The sequence below is a fragment of the Hyperolius riggenbachi genome, chromosome 1, assembly GCF_040937935.1.
Source record: "Hyperolius riggenbachi isolate aHypRig1 chromosome 1, aHypRig1.pri, whole genome shotgun sequence".
NCBI classification, from domain to species: domain Eukaryota; kingdom Metazoa; phylum Chordata; class Amphibia; order Anura; family Hyperoliidae; genus Hyperolius; species Hyperolius riggenbachi.
Window position 1 is genome coordinate 688,838,549 of NC_090646.1, and position 19,142 is coordinate 688,857,690.

The 19,142-nt window shown below is 52.4% G+C and overlaps 1 protein-coding gene across 1 annotated transcript in view; it reads right to left on the minus strand.

Annotated features, from left to right (window-relative positions):
- Positions 1-18,653, minus strand: part of TLN1 (talin 1) — a 325,769-nt gene extending 307,116 nt beyond the window's left edge. Inside the window, exon 1 of the mRNA XM_068265810.1 lies at positions 18,565-18,653. The gene's annotated coding sequence lies outside the window, so the exon portion shown is untranslated. The remainder of the gene's footprint in view (positions 1-18,564) is intronic.
- Between the last annotated feature and the right edge of the window lie 489 nt (positions 18,654-19,142).

The window sequence follows — 19,142 nt, forward strand, 5'->3', positions numbered from 1 at the left end:
CTCATGGCCTACCACCATCTACCTATGTCACAGCCTCAGTTATCCTTCAGTCACAGGTCTCCTCAGGGCCTATCACCATCTACCTACCTCACAGCCTCAGTTATCCTTCAGTCAGAGGTCTCCTCAGGTCCTATCACCATCTACTGACCTCACAGCCTCAGTTATCCTTCAGTCAGAGGTCTCCTCATGGCCTACCACCATCTACCTACCTCACAGCCCCAGTTATCCTTCAGTCACAGGTCTCCTCAGGGCCTATCACCATCTACTGACCTCACAGCCTCAGTTATCCTTCAGTCAGAGGTCTCCTCATGGCCTACCACCATCTACCTACGTCACAGCCTCAGTTATCCTTCAGTCACAGGTCTCCTCAGGGCCTATCACCATCTACTGACCTCCCAGCCCCAGTTATCCTTCAGTCAGAGGTCTCCTCAGGTCCTATCACCATCTACTGACCTCACACCCTCAGTTATCCTTCAGTCAGAGGTCTCCTCAGGTCCAATCACCATCTACTGACCTCACAGCCTCAGTTATCCTTCAGTCAGAGGTCTCCTCAGGGCCTACCACCATCTACCTACCTCACAGCCCCAGTTATCCTTCAGTCAGAGATCTCCTCATGGCCTACCACCATCTACCTACCTCACAGCCCCAGTTATCCTTCAGTCAGAGGTCTCCTCAGCTCCTATCACTATCTACCTACCTCACAGCCCCAGTTATCCTTCAGTCACAGGTCTCCTCAGGGCCTATCACCATCTACCTACCTCACAGCCTCAGTTATCCTTCAATCAGAGGTCTCCTCAGGTCCTATCACCATCTACTGACCTCACACCCTCAGTTATCCTTCAGTCAGAGATCTCCTCGTGGCCAACCACCATCTACCTACCTCACAGCCCCAGGTCTCCTCAGGGCCTATCACCATCTACCTACCTCACAGCCTCAGTGATCCTTCAGTCAGAGATCTCCTCATGGCCTACCACCATCTATCTACCTCACAGCCCCAGTTATCCTTCAGGCACAGGTCTCCTCAGGGCCTATTACCATCTACCTACCTCCCAGCCTCAGTTATCCTTCAGTCAGAGGTCTCCTGAGGGCCTACCACCATCCACCTACCTCCCAGCCTCAGTTATCCTTCAGTCACAGGTCTCCTCAGGGCCTACCACCATCCACCTACCTCCCAGCCTCAGTTATCCTTCAGGCACAGGTCTCCTCAGGGCCTACCGCCATCTACCTACCTCACAGCCTCAGTTATCTTTCAGTCAGAGGTCTCCTCAGGTCCTAGCACCATCTACCTACCTCACAGCCCCAGTTATCCTTCAGTCAGAGGTCTCCTCAGCTCCTATCACTATCTACCTACCTCACAGCCCCAGTTATCCTTCAGTCAGAGATCTCCTCATGGCCTACCACCATCTACCTACCTCACAGCCCCAGTTATCCTTCAGGCACAGGTCTCGTCAGGTCCTATAACCATCTACTGACCTCACAGCCTCAGTTATCCTTCAGTCAGAGGTCTCCTCAGGTCCTACCACCATCTACCTACGTCACAGCCTCAGTTATCATTCAGTCAGAGGTCTCCTCATGGCCTATCACCATCTACTGACCTCACAGCCTCAGTTATCCTTCAGTCACAGGTCTCCTCAGGGCCTATCACCATCTACCTACCTCACAGCCTCAGTTATCCTTCAGTCAGAGGTCTCCTCAGGTCCTATCACCATCTACTGACCTCACAGCCTCAGTTATCCTTCAGTCAGAGGTCTCCTCATGGCCTACCACCATCTACCTACCTCACAGCCCCAGTTATCCTTCAGTCACAGGTCTCCTCAGGGCCTATCACCATCTACTGACCTCACAGCCTCAGTTATCCTTCAGTCACAGGTCTCCTCAGGGCCTACCACCATCTACCTACCTCACAGCCCCAGTTATCCTTCAGTCAGAGGTCTCCTCAGGGCCTATCACCATCTACTGACCTCACAGCCTCAGTTATCCTTCAGTCAGAGGTCTCCTCATGGCCTACCACCATCTACCTACCTCACAGCCCCAGTTATCCTTCAGTCAGAGGTCTCCTCAGGGCCTATCACCATCTACCTACCTCACAGCCCCAGTTATCCTTCAGTCAGAGATCTCCTCATGGCCTACCACCATCTACCTACCTCACAGCCCCAGTTATCCTTCAGTCAGAGATCTCCTCATGGCCTACCACCATCTACCTACCTCACAGCCCCAGTTATCCTTCAGTCAGAGGTCTCCTCAGGGCCTATCACCATCTACCTACCTCACAACCTCAGTTATCCTTCAATCAGAGGTCTCCTCAGGTCCTATCACCATCTACTGACCTCACACCCTCAGTTATCCTTCAGTCAGAGATCTCCTCGTGGCCAACCACCATCTACCTACCTCACAGCCCCAGGTCTCCTCAGGGCCTATCACCATCTACTGACCTCACAGCCTCAGTGATCCTTCAGTCAGAGATCTCCTCATGGCCTACCACCATCTATCTACCTCACAGCCCCAGTTATCCTTCAGGCACAGGTCTCCTCAGGGCCTATTACCATCTACCTACCTCCCAGCCTCAGTTATCCTTCAGTCAGAGGTCTCCTCAGGGCCTACCACCATCCACCTACCTCCCAGCCTCAGTTATCCTTCAGTCACAGGTCTCCTCAGGGCCTACCACCATCCACCTACCTCCCAGCCTCAGTTATCCTTCAGGCAAAGGTCTCCTCAGGGCCTACCGCCATCTACCTACCTCACAGCCTCAGTTATCTTTCAGTCAGAGGTCTCCTCAGGTCCTAGCACCATCTACCTACCTCACAGCCCCAGTTATCCTTCAGTCAGAGGTCTCCTCAGCTCCTATCACTATCTACCTACCTCACAGCCCCAGTTATCCTTCAGTCAGAGATCTCCTCATGGCCTACCACCATCTACCTACCTCACAGCCCCAGTTATCCTTCAGTCACAGGTCTCCTCAGGGCCTATCACCATCTACTGACCTCCCAGCCCCAGTTATTATTATTATTATTATTTATTGTATTTATAAAGCGCCAACATATTACGCAGCGCTGGACAATAAATATATACAATGATACAAGGATGACAGACATAGGGTTATACACATAGAACAAAGTTATACATACAAATTGTACAAAATACATGATCATACAATATGGGCTGGTTAGGTAGGCCCAGTAATACAAGTACAGGCTGTCATAGGACAGGAGCACATGATCCTGTAGATTACACTAGGGAGTGGAGGACCCTGCCAGAGGCTTACAATCTAAAGGGAGGGGTGGAAACACTAGGGTGGGGCTGTTAAATATTCCTTAGAGAGTTACTGTGTGGTAGGAGGTGGGTAGGCCATCATAAAGAGGAGGGTTTTGAGGGCTTGCTTGAATGTGTTGAAAGAGGGAGCAAGTCCTTCAGTCACAGGTCTCCTCAGGGCCTATCACCATCTACTGACCTCCCAGCCCCAGTTATCCTTCAGTCACAGGTCCCCTCGGGGCCTATCACCATCTACCTACCTCACAGCCCCAGTTATCCTTCAGGCACAGGTCTCCTCAGGGCCTATCACCATCTACCTACCTCACAGCCTCAGTTATCCTTCAGTCAGAGGTCTCCTCAGGGCCTACCACCATCCACCTACCTCCCAGCCTCAGTTATCCTTCAGGCACAGGTCTCCTCAGGGCCTACCACCATCTACCTGCCTCACAGCCCCAGTTATCCTTCAGTCACAGGTCTCCTCAGGGCCTATCACCATCTACCTACCTCCCAGCCTCAGTTATCCTTCAGGCACAGGTCTCGTCAGGTCCTATAACCATCTACTGACCTCACAGCCTCAGTTATCCTTCAGTCAGAGGTCTCCTCAGGTCCTACCACCATCCACCTACCTCCCAGCCTCAGTTATCCTTCAGTCACAGGTCTCCTCAAGGCCTATCACCATCTACCTACCTCCCAGCCTCAGTTATCCTTCAATCAGAGGTCTTCTCAGGGCCTATCACCATCTACCTACCTCCCAGCCCCAGTTATCCTTCAGTCAGAGGTCTCCTCAGGTTCTAAAACCATCTACCTTCTTCACAGCCTCAGTTATCCTTCAGTCAGAGGTCTCGTCAGGTCCTATCACCATCTACTGACCTCCCAGCCTCAGTTATCCTTCAGTCAGAGGTCTCCTCAGGTCCTATAACCATCTACCTACCTCCCAGCCTCAGTTATCCTTCAGTCACAGGTCTCCCCAGGTCCTATAACCATCTACCTACCTCCCAGCCTCAGTTATCCTTCAGTCACAGGTCTCCTCAGCTCCTATCACTATCTACCTACCTCCCAGCCTCAGCTATCCTTCGGTCAGAGGTCTCCTCAGGTCCTATAACCATCTACCTCCCAGCCTCAGTTATCCTTCAGTCAGAGGTCTCCTCAGGTCCTATCACCATCTACTGACCTCACACCCTCAGTTATCCTTCAGTCAGAGGTCTCCTCAGGTCCAATCACCATCTACTGACCTCACAGCCTCAGTTATCCTTCAGTCAGAGGTATCCTCAGGTCCTATCACCATCTACCTACCTCCCAGCCTCAGTTATCCTTCAGTCAGAGGTCTCCTCAGCTCCTATCACCATATACCTACCTCACAGCCTCAGTTATCCTTCAGTCAGAGGTCTCCTCAGGGCCTATCACCATCTACCTGCCTCACAGCCCCAGTTATCCTTCAGTCACAGGTCTCCTCAGGGCCTACCACCAGCTACCTACCTCCCAGCCTCAGTTATCCTTCAGGCACAGGTCTCCTCAGGGCCTATCACCATCTACTGACCTCACAGCCCCAGTTATCCTTCAATCACAGGTCTCCTCAGGGCCTATCACCATCTACCTACCTCCCAGCCCCAGTTATCCTTCAGTCAGAGTCTCCGCAGCTCCAATCACTATCTACCTACCTCCCAGCCCCAGTTATCCTTCAGTCAGAGGTCTCCTCAGGTCCTACAACCATCTACCTTACTCACAGCCTCAGCTATCCTTCAGTCAGAGGTCTCCTCAGGGCCTACCACCAGCTACCTACCTCACACCCTCAGTTATCCTTCAGTCAGAGGTCTCCTCAGGGCCTACCACCATCTACTGACCTCACACCCTCAGTTATCCTTCTGTCAGAGAGGTCTGCTTAGGAGGGTCGGAGAGGAACACACTGAGGTTAGGAGGATCGGAGAGGAACACACTGAGGTTAGGAGGATCGGAGAGGAACACACTGAGGTTAGGAGGATCGGAGAGGAACACACTGAGGTTAGGAGGATCGGAGAGGAACACACTGAAAGTAGGAGGATCGGAGAGGAACACACTGAAAGTAGGAGGATCGGAGAGGAACACACTGAGGGTAGGAGGATCGGAGAGGAACACACTGAGGGTAGGAGGATCGGAGAGGAACACACTGAGGGTAGGAGGATCGGAGAGGAACACACTGAGGGTAGGAGGATCGGAGAGGAACACACTGAGGGTAGGAGGATCGGAGAGGAACACACTGAGGGTAGGAGGATCGGAGAGGAACACACTGAGGGTAGGAGGATCGGAGAGGAACACACTGAGGGTAGGAGGATCGGAGAGGAACACACTGAGGGTAGGAGGATCGGAGAGGAACACACTGAGGGTAGGAGGATCGGAGAGGAACACACTGAGGGTAGGAGGATCGGAGAGGAACACACTGAGGGTAGGAGGATCGGAGAGGAACACACTGAGGGTAGGAGGATCGGAGAGGAACACACTGAGGGTAGGAGGATCGGAGAGGAACACACTGAGGGTAGGAGGATCGGAGAGGAACACACTGAGGGTAGGAGGATCGGAGAGGAACACACTGAGGGTAGGAGGATCGGAGAGGAACACACTGAGGATCGGAGAGGATGACACTGAGGGTAGAAGGGTCAGAGAGGAACACACTGAGGGTAGGAGAGGAACACAGAGGGTAGGAGAGGAACACAGAGGGTAGGAGGATCGGAGAGGAACACACTGAGGTTAGGAGGATCGGAGAGGAACACACTGTGGTTAGGAGGATCGGTGAGGAACACACTGAGGGTAGGAGGATCGGAGAGGAACACACTGAGGGTAGGAGGATCGGAGAGGAACACACTGAGGGTAGGAGGATCGGAGAGGAACACACTGAGGGTAGGAGGATCGGAGAGGAACACACTGAGGGTAGGAGGATCGGAGAGGAACACACTGAGGGTAGGAGGATCGGAGAGGAACACACTGAGGGTAGGAGGATCGGAGAGGAACACACTGAGGGTAGGAGGTTCGGAGAGGAACACACTGAGGGTAGGAGGATCGGAGAGGAACACACTGAGGGTAGGAGAGGATGACACTGAGGGTAGAAGGGTCAGAGAGGAACACACTGAGGGTAGGAGAGGAACACAGAGGGTAGGAGAGGAACACAGAGGGTAGGAGAGGAACACAGAGGGTAGGAGAGGAACACAGAGGGTAGGAGAGGAACACAGAGGGTAGGAGAGGAACACAGAGGGTAGGAGAGGAACACAGAGGGTAGGAGAGGAACACAGAGGGTAGGAGAGGAACACAGAGGGTAGGAGAGGAACACAGAGGGTAGGAGAGGAACACAGAGGGTAGGAGAGGAACACAGAGGGTAGGAGAGGAACACAGAGGGTAGGAGAGGAACACAGAGGGTAGGAGAGGAACACAGAGGGTAGGAGGGGAACACAGAGGGTAGGAGGGGAACACAGAGGGTAGGAGGGGAACACAGAGGGTAGGAGGGGAACACAGAGGGTAGGAGGATCGGAGAGGGTGACACTGAGGGTAGAAGGGTCAGAGAGGAACACAGAGGGTAGGAGAGGAACACAGAGGGTAGGAGAGGAACACAGAGGGTAGGAGAGGAACACAGAGGGTAGGAGAGGAACACAGAGGGTAGGAGAGGAACACAGAGGGTAGGAGAGGAACACAGAGGGTAGGAGAGGAACACAGAGGGTAGGAGGGGAACACAGAGGGTAGGAGGGGAACACAGAGGGTAGGAGGGGAACACAGAGGGTAGGAGAGGAACACAGAGGGTAGGAGAGGAACACAGAGGGTAGGAGGGGAACACAGAGGGTAGGAGGGGAACACAGAGGGTAGGAGAGGAACACAGAGGGTAGGAGAGGAACACAGAGGGTAGGAGAGGAACACAGAGGGTAGGAGGGGAACACAGAGGGTAGGAGGGGAACACAGAGGGTAGGAGGGGAACACAGAGGGTAGGAGGGGAACACAGAGGGTAGGAGGGGAACACAGAGGGTAGGAGGATCGGAGAGGGTGACACTGAGGGTAGAAGGGTCAGAGAGGAACACAGAGGGTAGGAGAGGAACACAGAGGGTAGGAGAGGAACACAGAGGGTAGGAGAGGAACACAGAGGGTAGGAGAGGAACACAGAGGGTAGGAGAGGAACACAGAGGGTAGGAGAGGAACACAGAGGGTAGGAGGGGAACACAGAGGGTAGGAGGGGAACACAGAGGGTAGGAGGGGAACACAGAGGGTAGGAGAGGAACACAGAGGGTAGGAGAGGAACACAGAGGGTAGGAGGGGAACACAGAGGGTAGGAGGGGAACACAGAGGGTAGGAGAGGAACACAGAGGGTAGGAGAGGAACACAGAGGGTAGGAGAGGAACACAGAGGGTAGGAGAGGAACACAGAGGGTAGGAGGGGAACACAGAGGGTAGGAGGGGAACACAGAGGGTAGGAGGGGAACACAGAGGGTAGGAGGGGAACACAGAGGGTAGGAGGGGAACACAGAGGGTAGGAGAGGAACACAGAGGGTAGGAGAGGAACACAGAGGGTAGGAGAGGAACACAGAGGGTAGGAGGATCGGAGAGGGTGACACTGAGGGTAGAAGGGTCAGAGAGGAACACACTGAGGGTAGGAGAGGAACACAGAGGGTAGGAGAGGAACACAGAGGGTAGGAGAGGAACACAGAGGGTAGGAGAGGAACACAGAGGGTAGGAGAGGAACACAGAGGGTAGGAGAGGAACACAGAGGGTAGGAGAGGAACACAGAGGGTAGGAGAGGAACACAGAGGGTAGGAGAGGAACACAGAGGGTAGGAGAGGAACACAGAGGGTAGGAGGGGAACACAGAGGGTAGGAGAGGAACACAGAGGGTAGGAGAGGAACACAGAGGGTAGGAGAGGAACACAGAGGGTAGGAGGGGAACACAGAGGGTAGGAGGGGAACACAGAGGGTAGGAGGGGAACACAGAGGGTAGGAGAGGAACACAGAGGGTAGGAGAGGAACACAGAGGGTAGGAGAGGAACACAGAGGGTAGGAGAGGAACACAGAGGGTAGGAGAGGAACACAGAGGGTAGGAGGGGAACACAGAGGGTAGGAGGGGAACACAGAGGGTAGGAGAGGAACACAGAGGGTAGGAGAGGAACACAGAGGGTAGGAGAGGAACACAGAGGGTAGGAGAGGAACACAGAGGGTAGGAGGGGAACACAGAGGGTAGGAGGGGAACACAGAGGGTAGGAGGGGAACACAGAGGGTAGGAGGGGAACACAGAGGGTAGGAGGGGAACACAGAGGGTAGGAGAGGAACACTGAGGGTAGGAGAGGAACACAGAGGGTAGGAGAGGAACACAGAGGGTAGGAGGGGAACACAGAGGGTAGGAGGGGAACACAGAGGGTAGGAGAGGAACACAGAGGGTAGGAGGGGAACACAGAGGGTAGGAGGGGAACACAGAGGGTAGGAGGGGAACACAGAGGGTAGGAGAGGAACACAGAGGGTAGGAGAGGAACACAGAGGGTAGGAGGATCGGAGAGGGTGACACTGAGGGTAGGAGGGGAACACAGAGGGTAGGAGGGGAACACAGAGGGTAGGAGAGGAACACAGAGGGTAGGAGGGGAACACAGAGGGTAGGAGAGGAACACAGAGGGTAGGAGAGGAACACAGAGGGTAGGAGGATCGGAGAGGGTGACACTGAGGGTAGAAGGGTCAGAGAGGAACACACTTCCTCTGGACAATCTCTGCTGTCTGGCAGCAGGAAGAGGAAGGATGGTGGAGGAAGATAGTTCATACCAGAAACCAAACGTGACCAAGAAAAGAACTGGTGGGAATGACTCAGCAGAGCAGGACCCCGGCTCAGGGATGGTGGATACTGATAAGAGTCTAATGTACAGAAATAGATCATAAACCCAATACAGCAATGAAGAGTACAAGAATACCACCACATTACACCATCATTAGCATAACATGCAAACTCAGATAAGGATAAAGAGGCACAATAAGTCCCAATGGCCCCGCTGTATTATAGGCAGGGCTGTGGAGTCGGAGTCGGGAGAAAATGCACCGACTCTGACGACTAATGAATTTAAACTGTAATTAAAATAGAAAATATGATAAAATGTTCTATTTCTCAGATAATCGTTATAAATTATATACACATTAACCTCCCTGGCGGTAAGCCCGAGCTGAGCTGGGGCTAAACCACCGCGGAGGATTTCTGAGGCCCTGGTGGGCCGATTTGTACAATTTTTTTTGTTGTTACACGCAGCTAGCACTTTGCTAGCTGCATGTACTACACGATCGCCGCCGTTTCTTGCCGATTCGCCGCTACCCGCCGCGCCGCCCCCCCCCCCGACCCCTTGCGCAGCCTGGCCAATCACCGCCAGGCAGCGCTAAGGGGTGGATCGGGACTCCCCCCGACGTCATCCCGATCGTCGCCATGGCGACGGAGGAGGCCAAACAGAAACTCCCGTTTTGAACGGAATTTCCTGTTTGCTGTGTTCGCTGGAGGTGATCGGAAGGGGAGGGGGGATGCCGCTGCACAGCGCTGGGCTAGCTACATGATTTAAAAAAAAAAAATTAAAGTGCTGCGCTGCCCCCTGGCGGTTTGAACAGAAAACCAGGGAGGTTAATAGCTGTGCTTAGCCCACGAAAATGAAATAAACCAATCACAAAATAGTTAGTTGTGCTGCTTCAATAAAGCAGTCCCCGTATTTTTAAGGTCAGATATACATATCTGATTGTGACTGTATATATGATGTGTACACAGGAATCTCTTATATATACGAAATAACATCTATGCTGTAAGAATAAAGCCTGATGGTTAGCCATGTCACTAATAGAGATGGTCAACGAGATGGAAATAATTCTGCACTGCTGCTGATTTATGCAAATGTACGCACTCCCTTTGCTGATGAAATCAAATAATGTGATATGTTATTAAAATTTGGTTTGGTGACTACAAATTAAAGGGTAACTGAAACGGATGAAAAGTAAAGTGTTATACATACCTGGGGCTTCCTCCAGCCCCCTTCAGGCTAATCAGTCCCTCGCTGTCCTCCTCCACCACCTGGATCTTCTGCTATGAGTCCTGCTACTTCAGCCAGTCAGCGCTGTCCGGCCGCATGCCGCTCCCACAGCCAGGAACATTCTGCACCTGCGCAATAGTGCTGCACAGGTGTAGTATGCTCCTGGCGGCGGAGTGTGTGCATGCGCACTACGCCCGACTGGCTCAAGTACCTGGACTCATAGCAGAAGATCCAGGTGGTGGAGGAGGACAACGAGGGACTGATTATCCTGAAGGCGACTGGAGGAAGCCGCAGGTATGTATAAAACTTTCATTTCATCTGTCTCAGGTTTACTTTGTTACACAGTAGTGCTATACTCTACATATGCACTCCCCGCAGAGCTGCAGGGAATCCACTGAGAATGCTGTGCACATTGAACACAGAGGTGTTGTCTGTCACCCATAAACCTGGTTCAGATTGTGCATGAAGAATGTGTAATAGAAGAAGAATCCCCTCATTCTCCTGCAGAGTACCTGCCTATCATTCTTACATGTGCCACAGTTATATTGCCTAGGGCCTGATCCATGTTCAGATTGTGCATGAAGAATGTGTAATAGAGGAATAATCCCCTCATTCTCCTGCAGAGTACCTGCACATCACTCTTACATGCACCCACACTTACATTGCCTAGGGCCTGATCCCTGTTCAGATTGTGCATGAATAATGTGTAATAGAGGAAGAATCGCCTCATTCTCCTGCAGAGTACCTGCACATTACTCTTACATGTACCCCCAGTTACATTGCCTAGGGCCTGACCCATATTCAGATTGTACATGAAGAATGTGTAATAGAGGAAGAATCCCCTCATTCTCCTGCAGAGTACCTGCACATCAATCTTACATGTACCCACAGTTACATTGCCTAGGGCCTGATCCATGTTCAGATTGTGCATGAAGAATGTGTAATAGAGGAAGAATCCCCTCATTCCCCTGCAGAGTACCTGCACATCACTCTTACATGTACCCACAGTTACATTGCCTAGGGCCTGATCCATGCTCAGATTGTGCATGAAGAATGTGTAATAGAGGAAGAATCATCTCATTCCCCTGCAGAGTACCTGTACATCACTCTTACATGTACCCCCAGTTACATTGCCTAGGGCCTGATCCATGTTCAGATTGTGCATGAAGAATGTGTAATAGAGGAAGAATCTCCTCATTCCCCTGCAGAGTACCTGCACATCACTCTTACATGTACCCACAGTTACATTGCCTAGGGCCTGATCCATGTTCAGATTGTGCATGTAGAATGTGTAATAGAGGAAGAATACCCTCATTCTCCTGCAGAGTACCTGCACATCACTCTTACATGTACCCACAGTTATATTGCCTAGGGCCTCATCCATGCTCAGATTGTGCATGAAGAATGTGTAATAGAGGAAGAATCCCCTCATTCCCCTGCAGAGTACCTGCACATCACTCTTACATGTACCACAGTCACATTGCCTAGGGCCTGATAGATGTTCTTTGTTCCGGTCCGTACCTTCTACAAGTACCCTTACCAAGGACTAGTTTTAGTCTATGACTAAAAGTATTAGAGGCAGAAGATCAGTCAGCTAGCCAGGTAACTGGTATTGTTTAAAAGGGAATACATATGGCAGCCTCCATATCCCTCTCACTTCAGTTGTCTTTTAAAATTTCTAAGCGTTGGCAGTTAAGAGACGAATTTCACGTTACATACTTTAAATCAACAAAATTGTAATATGCAAAGTCAGAGTCGGTGGAATCCTAACCTGAGGAGTCGGAGTATTTTTGTACCGACTCCACAGCCCTGATTATAGGCAAGCTTATTTTCACCTTTTAAGGCTCTAGGAACTCTACTTGTGTTATAGAGGAGCTCATGTCTCACCCTCTGGTGCTGTAGGAAGTCGGAGGGCTCTTGTATTAGGGAGGAGCTCACATCTCACCCTCTGGTGCTGTAGGAAGTCGGAGGACTCCTTGTATTATAGAGGAGCTCATGTCTTACCCTCTGGTGTTGTAGGAAGTCGGAAGACTCCCTGTATTATAGAGGAGCTCATGTCTCACCCTCTGGTGCTGTAGGAAGTCGGAGGGCTCTTGTATTAGGGAGGAGCTCACGTCTCACCCTCTGGTGCTGTAGGAAGACAGAAGATTCCCTGTATTAGGGAGGAGCTCATGTGTCACCCTCTGGTGCTGTAGGAAGTCGGAAGACTCCCTGTATTATAGCAGAGCTCACGTCTCACCCTCTGGTGCTGTAGGAAGTCGGAGGACTCCCTGTATTATAGAGGAGCTCATGTGTCACCCTCTGGTGCTGTAGGAAGTCGGAGGACTCCCTGTATTATAGAGGAGCTCATGTGTCACCCTCTGGTGCTGTAGGAAGTCGGAGGGCTCTTCTATTAGGGAGGAGCTCACGTCTCACCCTCTGGTGCTGTAGGAAGTCGGAGGACTCCCTGTATTATAGAGGAGCTCATGTCTTACCCTCTGGTGCTGTAGGAAGTCGGAGGACTCCTTGTATTATAGAGGAGCTCATGTCTTACCCTCTGGTGCTGTAGGAAGTCGGAGGACTCCTTGTATTATAGAGGAGCTCATGTCTCACCCTCTGGTGCTGTAGGAAGTCGGAGGGCTCCTGTATTAGGGAGGAGCTCACATCACACCCTCTGGTGCTGTAGGAAGTCGGAGGACTCCTTGTATTATAGAGGAGCTCATGTCTTACCCTCTGGTGCTGTAGGAAGTCGGAGGACTCCCTGTATTATAGAGGAGCTCATGTCTCACCCTCTGGTGCTGTAGGAAGACGGAGGACTCCTTGTATTATAGAGGAGCTCATGTCTTACCCTCTGGTGCTGTAGGAAGTCGGAGGACTCCCTGTATTATAGAGGAGCTCATGTCTTACCCTCTGGTGCTGTAGGAAGTCGGAGGGCTCCTGTATTAGGGAGGAGCTCACATCACACCCTCTGGTGCTGTAGGAAGTCGGAGGACTCCCCGTATTATAGAGGAGCTCATGTCTCACCCTCTGGTGCTGTAGGAAGTCGGAGGACTCCCTGTATTATAGAGGAGCTCATGTGTCACCCTCTGGTGCTGTAGGAAGTCGGAGGACTCCCTGTATTATAGAGGAGCTCATGTGTCACCCTCTGGTGCTGTAGGAAGTCGGAGGGCTCCTGTATTAGGGAGGAGCTCACATCTCACCCTCTGGTGCTATAGGAAGTCGGAGGGCTCTTGTATTAGGGAGGAGCTCACGTCTCACCCTCTGGTGCTGTAGGAAGTCGGAGGACTCCCCGTATTATAGAGGAGCTCACGTCTCACTCTCTGGTGCTCCCAGGAATTCAATAAATGTCTTGTTAAAGAATAATGCATGGTGGACCCAGGCAGGATTCATAAAATCCCTAGCATTCAAGTTTGTGTAAGAACGGAGCGGACAGAACAGTGACACCCAATGCTGTCTATAGCAGAGAAGGAGACAGGCAGCTTCTTGCACTACAGAGGAGTATAAAGAATGTGATCTGCCCCAGATCCAGTATTTCCGGTCTACAGAGTGTGTCACCCCAGGGCACGCATTCTCCTGTACACACCCCATCACAAACACCAACACACCACACAAGTATTGCCCCGCAAGACATACAAATGCACCGCAATACCTGCAGATAGCATGCACACTTCTGTACATACCTGTGTCACACGACAGCTGTACATACTACATACCTGTGTCACACGACAGCTGTACATACGTTTCTGTATCAGACACTTGCATTTCACATGCAACATCAGCTGTACACACATTTCACAAGTAACAGCAGATACGCACATGTAGGAGCAGCAGAGGAAGTGAGTGTGAGGATGAGGCAGCAGGAAGTGACTGGCTGTCAGACTGAGATATGCAACAGACACTCCACCCCGTACAGTACGCTGGAGCAGACCACCACACCAGTGCAGGGGGGCACAGAAGTGCTAGCCCCCCCCCCCCCCCCCCCCCGTACAGTACGCTGGGGCAGACCACCACACCAGTGCAGGGGGCACAGAAGTGCTAGCCCCCCCCCCCCGTACAGTATGCTGGGGCAGACCACCACACCAGTGGGGGGAGGCATAGAAGTGCAGCTAGCTCCCCCCCCCCCCCCCGGTAAATGTACCCTGGAGCAGACCACCACACCAGTGCAGGGGGGCATAGAAGTGCAGCTAGCCCCCCCCCCCCCGTACAGTACGCTGGAGCAGACCACCACACCAGTGCAGGGGGGCATAGAAGTGCAGCTAGCCTCCCCCCCCCCCCCCCGTACAGTACACTGGAGCAGTCCATCACACCAGTGCAGGGGGGCATAGAAGTGCTAGCCCCCCCCCCCCGTACAGTACGCTGGGGCAGACCACCACACCAGTGCAGGGGGGCATAGAAGTGCTAGTACCCCCCCCCCCCCCCCCCGTACAGTACACTGCAGCAGAACCCCACACCAGTGCAGGGGGGCATAGAAGTGCTAGCCCCCCACCCCGTACAGTACGCTGGAGCAGACCACCACACCAGTGCAGGGGGCATAGAAGTGCAGCTAGCCCCCCCCCCCCCCCCCGTACAGTATGCTGGAACAGACCACCAAACCAGGGGAGGGGGGTAAATAGAAATACAGGCAGGTACACAGATTTCTATGTACTGGCATGGACAGCATAGATGTCAGTATAATGCAGAACACATGACCTGCACTGTACCATGTACACATATATATATTGACATGCTGTATACAGTACTGTGCAGCAGCAATGATCATTCTATATTCTACATACAGCTATACAGAGTACATAGATAGATAAGTGCAGGAGATGTACAAGTAAAGCTGGCCATACACTGATAGATTTGCAGCAGATTCGACCATCAGATAGATGTCTGGCAGATGCCGGTCAGGTGGAATCTGACAGGAATCTATCTGATCACACTAGGAACAAATTTCCACTAGATTTCAGAATAAAATCTATTGGAAATCTATCTAAATGCATTATTGGACCATTAGATCCAATGCAAGTCTATGGGCCATCGATCTGCTGCCAGCAGCCAATCCACCTAGATCTTCCATCCTGTCAGTTAGAGCAAATCCATCAAAATCGATTGAAATTGCCCGCAAATTGATCTATCGACAGATTTGATAGAATTGTTAAACAATTGATCGATTCCATAGAATTAACTGATTGAACGATGGCTGAAATCGACCAGTGTATGGGCCCCTTAAGTATACACAAAATACGATAGATAAGGCAGACACACACTCTGAGACAGGCATTGATGGTGGGATACATATACACACGGGGGCAGCAGGAAGTTGGGAGACACATGTTGGGGGTGATATAAACACACAGGGGGGCAGCAGGAAGTTGGGGGGATAGGACAGTTATACAGTATGTCAGTATACACACAGGGGAAGTGATAGTAAGTTTGGGGGAGATGTATGGCCAGTATGTGGAGTTACAGGCAGCAGTAGTAATGGGGGAGGACAGGGGAAGTGATAGTAAGTTTGGGGGAGATGTATGGCCAGTATGTGGAGTTACAGGCAGCAGTAGTAATGGGGGGGACAGAGGAAGTGATAGTAAGTTTGGGGGAGATGTATGGCCAGTATGTGGAGTTACAGGCAGCAGTAGTAATGGGGGGGACAGAGGAAGTGATAGTAAGTTTGGGGGAGATGTATGGCCAGTATGTGGAGTTACAGGCAGCAGTAGTAATGGGGGAGGACAGGGGAAGTGATAGTAAGTTAGAGACATGTTACAGTAATGAGGAGTTATGTGTCAGTATACAGAGTGAGGGGCACACAGTATACAGAAGTTACACAGAGTGCAGCAGTGCTGTGTATAGAGGAGTTGCAGGAAGTTGGGGGGACACACAGGTCACAGTAATGGGGAGTTATGTGTCAGTATACAGAAGTTATATAGAGTGCAGTGTATGGGGGGGGATATAGAGGAATGCACAGGAGTTACAGGCAGTAGTGACACACATGGGGGGGAGGGAGCTGCAGGAAGTGGGGGACACACATTGGGGGGACACACAGGTCACAGTAATGGGGAGTTATGTGTCAGTATACAGAAGTTATATAGAGTGCAGTGTATGGGGGGGGATATAGAGGAATGCACAGGAGTTACAGGCAGCAGTAGTCACACACACATGGGGGGGAGGAGTTGCAGGAAGTGGGGGGACACACATTGGGGACACACACAGGTCACAGTAATGGGGAGTTATGTGTCAGTATACAGAGTGCAGCAGTGCTGTGTATGGGGGGGATATAGAGGAATGCACAGGAGTTACAGGCAGTAGTGACACACATGGGGGGGAGGGAGCTGCAGGAAGTGGGGGACACACATTGGGGGGACACACAGGTCACAGTAATGGGGAGTTATGTGTCAGTATACAGAAGTTATATAGAGTGCAGTGTATGGGGGGGATATAGAGGAATGCACAGGAGTTACAGGCAGCAGTAGTCACACACACATGGGGGGGAGGAGTTGCAGGAAGTGGGGGGACACACATTGGGGACACACACAGGTCACAGTAATGGGGAGTTATGTGTCAGTATACAGAGTGCAGCAGTGCTGTGTATGGGGGGGATATAGAGGAATGCACAGGAGTTACAGGCAGTAGTGACACACATGGGGGGGAGGGAGCTGCAGGAAGTGGGGGACACACATTGGGGGGACACACAGGTCACAGTAATGGGGAGTTATGTGTCAGTATACAGAAGTTATATAGAGTGCAGTGTATGGGCGGGATATAGAGGAATGCACAGGAGTTACAGGCAGTAGTGACACACACATGGGGGGAGGGGGGAGTTGCAGGAAGTGGGGGACACACATTGGGGGGACACACAGGTCACAGTAATGGGGAGTTATGTGTCAGTATACAGAAGTTATATAGAGTGCAGTGTATGGGGGGGATATAGAGGAATGCACAGGAGTTACAGGCAGCAGTAGTCACACACACATGGGGGGGAGGAGTTGCAGGAAGTGGGGGGACACACATTGGGGACACACACAGGTCACAGTAATGGGGAGTTATGTGTCAGTATACAGAGTGCAGCAGTGCTGTGTATGGGGGGGATATAGAGGAATGCACAGGAGTTACAGGCAGTAGTGACACACATGGGGGGGAGGGAGCTGCAGGAAGTGGGGGACACACATTGGGAGGACACACAGGTTACAGTAATGGGGAGTTATGTGTCAGTATACAGAAGTTATATAGAGTGCAGTGTATGGGGGGATATAGAGGAATGCACAGGAGTTACAGGCAGTAGTGACACACATGGGGGGGAGGGAGCTGCAGGAAGTGGGGGACACACATTGGGGGGACACACAGGTTACAGTAATGGGGAGTTATGTGTCAGTATACAGAAGTTATATAGAGTGCAGTGTATGGGGGGGATATAGAGGAATGCACAGGAGTTACAGGCAGCAGTAGTCACACACACATGGGGGGGAGGAGTTGCAGGAAGTGGGGGGACACACATTGGGGACACACACAGGTCACAGTAATGGGGAGTTATGTGTCAGTATACAGAGTGCAGCAGTGCTGTGTATGGGGGGGATATAGAGGAATGCACAGGAGTTACAGGCAGTAGTGACACACATGGGGGGGAGGGAGCTGCAGGAAGTGGGGGACACACATTGGGAGGACACACAGGTTACAGTAATGGGGAGTTATGTGTCAGTATACAGAAGTTATATAGAGTGCAGTGTATGGGGGGATATAGAGGAATGCACAGGAGTTACAGGCAGTAGTGACACACATGGGGGGGAGGGAGCTGCAGGAAGTGGGGGACACACATTGGGGGGACACACAGATCACAGTAATGGGGAGTTATGTGTCAGTATACAGAAGTTATATAGAGTGCAGTGTATGGGGGGGATATAGAGGAATGCACAGGAGTTACAGGCAGTAGTGACACACATGGGGGGGAGGGAGCTGCAGGAAGTGGGGGACACACATTGGGGGGACACACAGATCACAGTAATGGGGAGTTATGTGTCAGTATACAGAAGTTATATAGAGTGCAGTGTATGGGGGGGATATAGAGGAATGCACAGGAGTTACAGGCAGCAGTGACACACATGGGGGGGAGGGAGCTGCAGGAAGTGGGGGACACACATTGGGGGGACACAGGTTACAGTAATGAGGGGTCCCCCAGCAGCCAGACTGGGGGGGCAGTATACAGAAGTTACACAGAGTGCAGCAGTGCTGTGTATGGAGGAGTTGCAGGAAGTTGGGGGGACACACATTGGGGGGACACACAGGTCACAGTAATAAGGGGTCCCCCCCCTGGAGCAGTCACATATAGGGGGGTGCATCAGACAGGAAGTGCCCCCCGCCCCGCACACCACTCACCTCTCCTCCGTCCTGTCCGGACTCCTCTCACTGCCGACCCCGCCCGCCCAACTCCGCGTACCAACCGCCAGGGGGAGCCCCGCCCTACCGCCTCCCGCCGCCAGGGGCCGCTGCTGCTTCCCGGGCCCGCCCACTGCCTGACGTCACACGCCTCCACAGGCCTCTGCTACCTCCCGGTCCGCCCCCTGCCTGACGTCACACGCCTCCACAGGCCGCTGCTGCCTAGCGGCCCGCCCCCTGCCTGACGTCACACGCCTCCACAGGCCGCTGCTGTCTCCGGGGCCCGCCCCCTGGCTGACGTCACACGCCTACACGCGCCGCTGCTGCCTCCCGGTGTAGCGTCAGAATGGGCAGCCGCGCATGCGCAGTAGGAGCCTGCGTCCCATTTAATTGTGCAGCCACGTAAAACGTCCTAAATATCTTCGCTTCCGCAGCACGTAAATTCCCGAAATTTTCAGAGTAGGGAGGGGACCCCCGGATCTAGCTCTGTGCCGAATTGCAGCCACCGAGCCCCGCTGGTTCCCGAGACTGATTGCAGCAAACCTATCTCGGGAACTAGCGGGGCTCAGAGGCTGCAA